The sequence below is a fragment of the Girardinichthys multiradiatus genome, chromosome 5 (genome assembly GCF_021462225.1).
Source record: "Girardinichthys multiradiatus isolate DD_20200921_A chromosome 5, DD_fGirMul_XY1, whole genome shotgun sequence".
Lineage (NCBI taxonomy): Eukaryota > Metazoa > Chordata > Actinopteri > Cyprinodontiformes > Goodeidae > Girardinichthys > Girardinichthys multiradiatus.
In genome coordinates, this window is record NC_061798.1 from 15,557,693 (window position 1) to 15,566,672 (window position 8,980).

The 8,980-nt window shown below is 39.8% G+C and overlaps 1 long non-coding RNA gene across 1 annotated transcript; it reads right to left on the reverse strand.

Annotated features, from left to right (window-relative positions):
* Nucleotides 1-413: 413 nt before the first annotated feature.
* Nucleotides 414-880, reverse strand: LOC124867949. The gene is made up of 2 exons (XR_007038185.1): nt 558-880; nt 414-482 (listed from the first exon to the last, which is right to left on the reverse strand). It is a non-coding gene; the product is annotated as an uncharacterized LOC124867949 (long non-coding RNA).
* Between the last annotated feature and the right edge of the window lie 8,100 nt (nt 881-8,980).

Here is an 8,980-nt window from a genome sequence, read left to right on the forward strand (position 1 = left end):
ACTCCTATGTGCTATTTAAAGTTTTGTTTTTTACATATTTTTATCAAGATGCCAATAAGTGTGGAGAGTGCTATAGTAATGAATGGTTTTGAAATATGGTACCTGGAGCTAGTGTCTAAAATAGCAGCAGATTACTAAAAGAAAATTCTGAGAAAAGTATTAGCACCCTTCCAAATTTTTTCTGTTTTTGTTTTTTGTCATACTTAAATGTTTCAGATTATCAAACAATTAATATCTCACAAAGAAAACCTAATTAAGTACAAAATGTGGTTTTTAATTGACAATTTGTTCTTTTAATGGGGAAAACTGATTAAAACCCACACAGCCCTCTGAACAACTACTTGACCTAAACCTAACTGTTATAGTTTTACAGATTGTTTTGACCCACATGCAATAAGCAATCAGGAGACTGATAAAGTTCAACAAATACTTTATTTTACAGTGAGCGAGGGGAAGGGGTTGAGCTGGAACCGGAGGACAAACTGCAAGGTAAGTAGACATGGTAAGAATGTATGAATCAAAATGGTGAATATTACTAAATAACAAATCTGCCTTACTAGGAAGTGGACGTTGATCTGCCAGGAGGGGTGAGACAACAACGGAGCTGCACACTGAGATGAACGGAGCAGGCAAGTACTTGACTCACTTTAAGGTAACTCTGAGGTTCTGTTGGAGATGTTATTGTGTGCAAGGGTGGACAGGGTTCGCTTGAGGTGGTCCGTAGTAGTTCCAGGTAGAGCACCGTCAAAGTAGCTGTCAGCCAGTAGTTCCAGAAAGCAGAGGGTAGGCAAACCAGGTTTAATCCACGTAGTTTGGAGATCCTTCTCCAATGTCAAAATCCAAAATAGCACAGATCCTTGAAGACAAAGTCAGGTCCAGGTATCCGGGCACTGAGGGCAACACTCATGGCGCTGAACTGCTGGCGGCCTCCATCTTAAACCCTCCAAGGATGATTAAGGAATATGGAACACCTGTCACCACTCCTCACAAACCCAGAGCCACCTAGAGGCCAAGCACAGTGTACAACAACAAACACAACACAGAGATCCTGACACTAATAACCACCCTACCCTTGGTAGCAACAATTGTCATCGAGCGTTGCTGCAGTAACTGGCAGTGAGACTTTTACATCGCTATGGAAGAATTTTCTTTCACTCTTCTTTGCAGAATTGTTTTAATTTGGCTTTGAGGGGGTTTAAATAATCAACAATCTGTTTAAGGTCAGGCCACAGCATCTCTCTCAGATTTAAGTCCAGGCTTTGTCTAGGCCATTCAGATGTAGACTTGCTGAAATGCTTCGGGTCATTGTTCTGTTGCATAACCCAAATGAGCTTGACCCTAAGAACTGATGGCCTGGCATTGTCCTTCAGGGTTTTCTAGTAGAGATCAGAATTCATGGTTCCATCAATAACAGCAAGTTGTTTGGTCCTAAAGCAGCAAAGTATCGCTAGTTCATCATTTCTCCAGAATGTTTGACAGTACCATTTACTTTTTAAAAATGTTGTGTTAGTTTTATGCCAAATGTAGGACACACATCTTGCAAAAACTTCCACTTTCGCCTCATCAGTCAACAGAAGGTTTTCCCAAAGGTTTTGAAAAATGTGAGACGGGGCTTCTGCCCATCTTGGTCAGCAGTATTTTTGCTCAGAGATGCTATTTGTGCCCAGACTCTTACATTTTGTTAAATCATGAACACTGACCTTAACTGAGGAAGGTGAAGCCAACACTGCTTTATATGTTGTTGTTTTTTTTTTTTTTGTGACCCCTGGATAAGTAGTTGATGTGCTTTTAGAGTAATTTTGGTAAGCTGGCAACTCCTTGGAAGGTTCACTAATGTTCCATGTTTTCTCCATTTGTGGATAATGTCTCTCACTGAGATTCGCTGGAGTCCCACAGCCTTAGAAATGGCTTTGTAACTCTTTCCAGACAAACTGATATCAATAACTTTGTTTCTTATCAGTTCTTGAACTTCTTTGGATTCAGGAATGATGTTTTGCTTTTTGATTTTGCCTATCTTACTTCATGTTGCCAGACAGGTTCTATCAACGTGGGTGGCCAACTTCAGTCCTTGACAGCAACCATCCTGCAACGTTTAGATGTACAGGTCCTTCTCAAAATATTAGCATATTGTGATAAAGTTCATTATTTTCCATAATGTCATGATGAAAATTTAACATTAATATATTTTAGATTAATTGCACACTAACTGAAATATTTCAGGTCTTTTATTGTCTTAATACGGATGATTTTGGCATACAGCTCATGAAAACCCAAAATTCCTATCTCACAAAAATAGCATATCATTAAAAGGGTCTCTAAACGAGCTATGAACCTAATCATCTGAATCAACGAGTTAACTCTAAACACCTGCAAAAGATTCCTGAGGCCTTTAAAACTCCCAGCCTGGTTCATCACTCAAAACCCCAATCATGGGTAAAACTGCCGACCTGACTGCTGTCCAGAAGGCCACTATTGACACCTTCAAGCAAGAGGGTAAGACACAGAAAGAAATTTCTGAACGAATAGGCTGTTCCCAGAGTGCTGTATCAAGGCACCTCAATGGGAAGTCTGTGGGAAGGAAAAAGTGTGGCAGAAAACGCTGCACAACGAGAAGATGTGACCGGACCCTGAGGAAGATTGTGGAGAAGGGCCGATTCTAGACCTTGGGGGACCTGCGGAAGCAGTGGACTGAGTCTGGAGTAGAAACATCCAGAGCCACCGTGCACAGGCGTGTGCAGGAAATGGGCTACAGGTGCCGCATTCCCCAGGTCAAGCCACTTTTGAACCAGAAACAGCGGCAGAAGCGCCTGACCTGGGCTACAGAGAAGCAGCACTGGACTGTTGCTCAGTGGTCCAAAGTACTTTTTTCGGATGAAAGCAAATTCTGCATGTCATTCGGAAATCAAGGTGCCAGAGTCTGGAGGAAGACTGGGGAGAAGGAAATGCCAAAATGCCAGAAGTCCAGTGTCAAGTACCCACAGTCAGTGATGGTCTGGGGTGCCGTGTCAGCTGCTGGTGTTGGTCCACTGTGTTTTATCAAGGGCAGGGTCAATGCAGCTAGCTATCAGGAGATTTTGGAGCACTTCATGCTTCCATCTGCTGAAAAGCTTTATGGAGATGAAGATTTCATTTTTCAGCACGACCTGGCACCTGCTCACAGTGCCAAAACCACTGGTAAATGGTTTACTGACCATGGTATCACTGTGCTCAATTGGCCTGCCAACTCTCCTGACCTGAACCCCATAGAGAATCTGTGGGATATTGTGAAGAGAACGTTGAGAGACTCAAGACCCAATACTCCGGATGAGCTAAAGCCGCTATCGAAGCATCCTGGGCCTCCATAAGACCTCAGCAGTGCCACAGGCTGATTGCCTCCATGCCACGCCGCATTGAAGCAGTCATTTCTGCAAAAGGACTCCCGACCAAGTATTGAGTGCATAACTGTACATGATTATTTGAAGGTTGACGTTTTTTGTATTAAAAACACTTTTCTTTTATTGGTCGGATGAAATATGCTAATTTTGTGAGATAGGAATTTTGGGTTTTCATGAGCTGTATGCCACAATCATCCGTATTAAGACAATAAAAGACCTGAAATATTTCAGTTAGTGTGCAATGAATCTAAAATATATGAATGTTAAATTTTCATCATGACATTATGGAAAATAATGAACTTTATCACAATATGCTAATATTTTGAGAAGGACCTGTATCCCTACTTCAATACTGCTGAATCAAATGAAAGGCTCATTAGCAGGCCTCTGCAGAGCTGAATGACATACTGATGTGGAAATTCGGTTATTTATTCAGGTATGTTGGAGCAGGGATCCATCTAAAAGTTGCAGGGTGGTAGCTTTTGAGTACTGGACTTGGCACCCCTGTATTAAAGTGAATTCTTGATTCTACACATCTAATAGTAAGTCTGGGTGTGGCTAATAAAGCTGAACACAAGGATGTAGCTAAACACACTCAATTCATAACTTAAAAATTACTTTTTCCACATAAGGGTGGATTTAGATAACTTTTATCTCAGAATAAATCCTCATTTGAACACAGATTTTTATTTTTCTTTAACGTTGTTTTATCTTTTAATTTGTAGTAGAAGCAAACTGTTTAAATCCCTGTCTTGTTTTCTTTTATTAAAAACTTAAAGCAATTCCTTTGCAAATCCATTACAATGAATCATAGCTTTTGTGTCAAAGATGCTTTAGTGGCTGATTGGTTAGACTTAAACATATCCTCTTCCAGAATTAGACAACTAATCTGCCAAAATCATATCAGAATTCCAATTTTACTGTTAAAAAGACATTCATATGTAGTTTGTTTTACTTAAATTTATCTAGGTGTTTGGCTACAATAAGCACTAATAATCCTGATTGCTCTCTCTGACTATACATCTGTTGTTGCTTTGGTTTTAAAACATGTTTATCTTCTTTTATGAAACTGACAAATAAATAGTGAAGCGTAACTGTTTACACTAAAGCAAGTTAGCATGTGTGTTTAGCAACGACAGAGGACGCAATCACACCAGACTTGATAATTGCACATAGATTGCCTTGTGGTGCAATGGCAGCGTCCTAGGCCTTCTAATCCCTTAACACAATTATCACCTTATGTTTCTGTGTTCAAGCACAGCTACTCTGACTGTGGTTTTCCACGAAGGTGAACCAAAACAACCCAACTGCCATTATCCTAAATGCTCTGTAAGTGCAAGGTAAACATGTGTATGAAACTAATTGTGCAGGCTGAGCTTGAGGAATGGCCTTGTTGTGACAACAGATTAAACATGTCTGAGGCCATTGCTAAACCTATAGAGAGATTAAGAGGGAAATTGAATGTATCCAAAATATATACCCTGTCTCGCCAAACTGAGGAAGATACAGTTGAAGTGGCATGAAGCAGGTTGAAGCCAACAGGGCACAAAAAAGGTCCTAATCTCCCTTGTCTGCTTCTTTTTAAATAAAGAGCAATGGAGATTAATTGTCTTCATTATGAGTCTCGCCTTTCCTTCATTGTTTTTCCAGTATGCTGAATCAGAGAACTGCCACACGGAGTTAATAAGTACTGCCATAAAACACTGCTGTCTGACAAACTCATATTCACACATAAGCACACATAGACGTTCTGGCAACACCGTCTGTGCTTGAGTTATGTCATCTGTTTATCACACTGCACAAAATCCTGGAATTGTTTTTGGAGGATTAGTTCTTGTCAGAGTTTTTCTAACATGTTGAAGAATTCAGTCTAGTCTAGAAATGACTGCAAGTATTACAAGGAGAATGATCCCAGGTTGATGAGGGGAAATCTACAGAACAAGAGGTAAGTTAATGTTTTACCTGTTTAGACAAAAAGGGTCTTTAATAGATACAGTATGCAATTTGCTGCAGGAAGATTGGAGATTTGATATTATAGATTAAGCTTGTTTTTTGTTGTATAGTTGAAAAAATGTTGTCCTAATTTATAGTAGAGTCAAAAAGAGATTTGAACCATTTTTACTTAACCATGCTATGTCAAGCTTGTTTAAAAGTCAAATGTCACACATCAGAAACAGTTAGTTTGAACTATTTGTCACAAAATAACTCGTACTCGTACTCGAGTATTCGTCACAAAATAACGTCAATTAAATTTGTCATCATAAATGTAAGTTAAATTAACTTCATTTTATCTCAGATAACTAGATAAAGTTCAATCCACTAAACAAATTTAGTTAGTGGAAATTAGTTAGTACTAAACCAATCTGCTGTATTGACGTCAGTATCAGACAGATGGAAATACAACTTAAATAACATTGTCGACTTTATTTCCACCATCAAGTACAGAAATACTGAAGATTTAATCAAAATCCTATTCAAGAAATAAGTCATTTACATACAAAATTAATATTAGGAAATTCAGTCAGGTTGGATGGAGAGTGGGTGTAAACACAAACTTTTAAGTCTTGCCACAAACTCTGCATTGGATTTATTGTTTGTCTGGACATTGACTGGGCCGTTCTTACACATGAATATGCTCTGATCTAAACCTAAACCTGATCTATTGTAGCTCTGTCTGTTTTTTTTATCATCACTGCCCTGCTGGAACGTGAACGCCTGCCTCAGTCTCAACCTGTATTTTGCTCCATTCATCTTCCCATCAACTCTGAACAGTATCCCTGCTGAATAAAAGTGTCCCCACATCATGACGTTTTATTCAGTGTCATGTTTTAAGTTTTCTAACACATCAAAAGATGAATTCTGGTCTCATCTGACTAAATCACCTTCATTCCTATGTTTGCTGTGTCTTAAACTGAACGTTGTGTTGGAATTATGATTATTGATTAATTAATCTTTATCAATAATTATAATTAATAATCATAATTTGACTAAATGAATTTCTTAACCAAAATCCTCATTTATGAATCGAGACCAGAGATGTCTTCTGGTGTTGTAATTGTGGCTCAACGCCTTTGATAATTACAACCGTTAAATACTCAGTAATAATTAATAACTATTACCAGAGATGTCACTGTTTAATCGACCGTTTCTGCCGAAACGTGTGGAACTTTTAACCTTATCTTGACTGACGAATCACTCTTGCACAAAATAAACACAAAACGCCTTCTGTTTATCTATGTGAACATTTATTAAATCACAGCCCTGAAACAATCCGTTCTTCCGATTTAATAATCTTCACCTACTCAAACATGCAACGTTCTACACAAAAGGGGTAAAATATCTAACTAAACAAAATAAAGCAAAACAGCAGTGGGTGCGAATGGGATCAAACCAGCAGTTATGGCAAAAAATGATAATATGACAAAGGGATGTGGTTGTGAGAGGAGGTTGGGGCACAGCTCAAACAGTAACTCAGTTATACTCAGTCATAAAACATCCCCCAACGCTGGGCGAGGTGAGCAGACAAAGGGTTAAAAAACTTTTGGCGGCAAGATAGTAAGCAGTAAGGTTGAAGACAAAGAAAATGGGGAATTTCACCATGAGGTTATTATAACAGTCCAGTCTCACAGCGCATCAGCGCTTTCTCTCAGGTGTTCAACAACCCCGCAAAAGCTGGGTAGCGCATCCAACACGGCACATCAAAGTTTCAATAAAAAGGTTACCTGCACATATAATTCAGAACACATTAGATTAAATGGCGAATCTAATCGCATTAAAACCTCCTGTACTCTGCCCAGACTATCTAAGAAAGAAAAAAAAATAAAGGATGGGTTTTACTTGTCGTTGTCTTCCTTCTGAGCAGAGTTGAAGAGAGGAAAAAGGTTGGAAGTTAATGTGCATCCACAGTTAACTTCAGGAAGAGCGGTCAATTTTCGTCCTTTGTCCTTCTTGGCAAAAATGGAAAAATATGACTTGACCATCAGCAGTCGACTAGAACCAAAACAAAGTGGCGATTCGTCTCCTTGAAACTCCGTGGGGTTTTTATGGTTACGTGTTAAGCTCACGTCTTCGATCGGCAAAGTGAAATTTCTAGCCTTCTTATTCCAGAAACCTCTTTCGTGAATTTTCGTTGGCCAACGAAGGAGAATAAATGAAATCCACTCGGGACTCTTCTCCAGATGATGCTTCAGATGTTGGTAACTGTGTCAGCTGAAAACAAATTGTGGGTTTTGTAGGACAGACTATCCTGCGGTACAAAAAGGCCGATGACATTGGAAAAGCATAGTGGCGTCCAACAACGTGCAAATGCTCCAATATTCAGCAAACAAGTGGTCCAACAGTTGTATGGCTTTTTTTTTATATTAGCTTTATTTTTATCCCTCTTTCAGGCAGAACTTCAAGTAATATTAATACTTTTGCATGTTACGGTATGTAACCTCAGCATTTATTGGATAGTTTTGTTGTTACTGTTTGGGTTGTCACACAGATCAAGCTCGTTTTCTAAATTCAGAGTGAAAGTGAGTGTTTTGTGCTGAATATCAGCTGCAACAGAGTCGTAAAACAGAGCATATCAGTTTAAAAGGTGTGACAGGGGTCTTAAGGGAAAATTGTTTTGAAAAAAGAACAAGAATAAGAAAGAAAAGGGAGGGAAAGAAAAATATAAGTAGAAGCAGAGAGTAAGGCACTAGAATGAGAGGGAGGTGTGTAGAAAGAAGAGTGTGGGAAAAATCAATATGTTCTCCGGAGAGACTGGAAGAGACAATCACTCCTGTCTGACCCCCGTCTCCCCTTGGTGTCAGTGTGTGTGTTTGTCTTTTTGTATATGTGTGCTTTTTGCGCATGCGTTTTAATTCAGAAATCTCTGTATGCATTTGTAAGCAACCGAGCCATAAATTGACTTTTGAATTTATGCAGATTAATAAACAGATATGTGCGGCTTAAATTGAGCAATTTGTGTGCCTTTGTTTGTCTCCTCCTGTGTTTCCTGCCCTCAGTTTAGATATGTTTTATTGGCACGACTGCTGAGGACAGGAGAATGATGGTGCCAGTGACGCTAATGGGATAAAACTTCATTACATTCCCTCTATCAACTTTATGCGAGCGTCGATCGAACACACACTCACAGTGGAGATGAAGCAGAAAGGGGCTGGCATGTTGCAAATGGACACAGTAGCAGCTTTAAGTGGCAGCGCAAGAGCTGCATTTAGCTGGCGGTCACTAACAGTCACTTTCTTCTGCAACTCCATCTGGCTTATTGCTGTTTATAGGGTCACCTACACACACATGCCACGGGCTGTGGGCCAGCAACATTTGGTGAAATGGTTTTGCTTTGATAGCTATTATCAATAGAAGGAAGAAAGGGCTCCTTTTACCACCCTCCCTTCTTGTGTATGTTTGGCCTTTGAATGGTAAGGGTTTCTGCAGGCCTCGAGGCCAGCGGCTTTCACAGGCCATCCACTCGACGTTTGGGGTTTGTATAGCTGCCTTGCCCAGCCATTGTCCGTCTCTCTCCTGAATTCAGCTTCTCCATCTGGCCCCAGGGGCCTCTTAGACCGTAAGGGGGTGCGGGTGTAGATGCATAGATGAAAGAGCAGACAGGAAAGAAT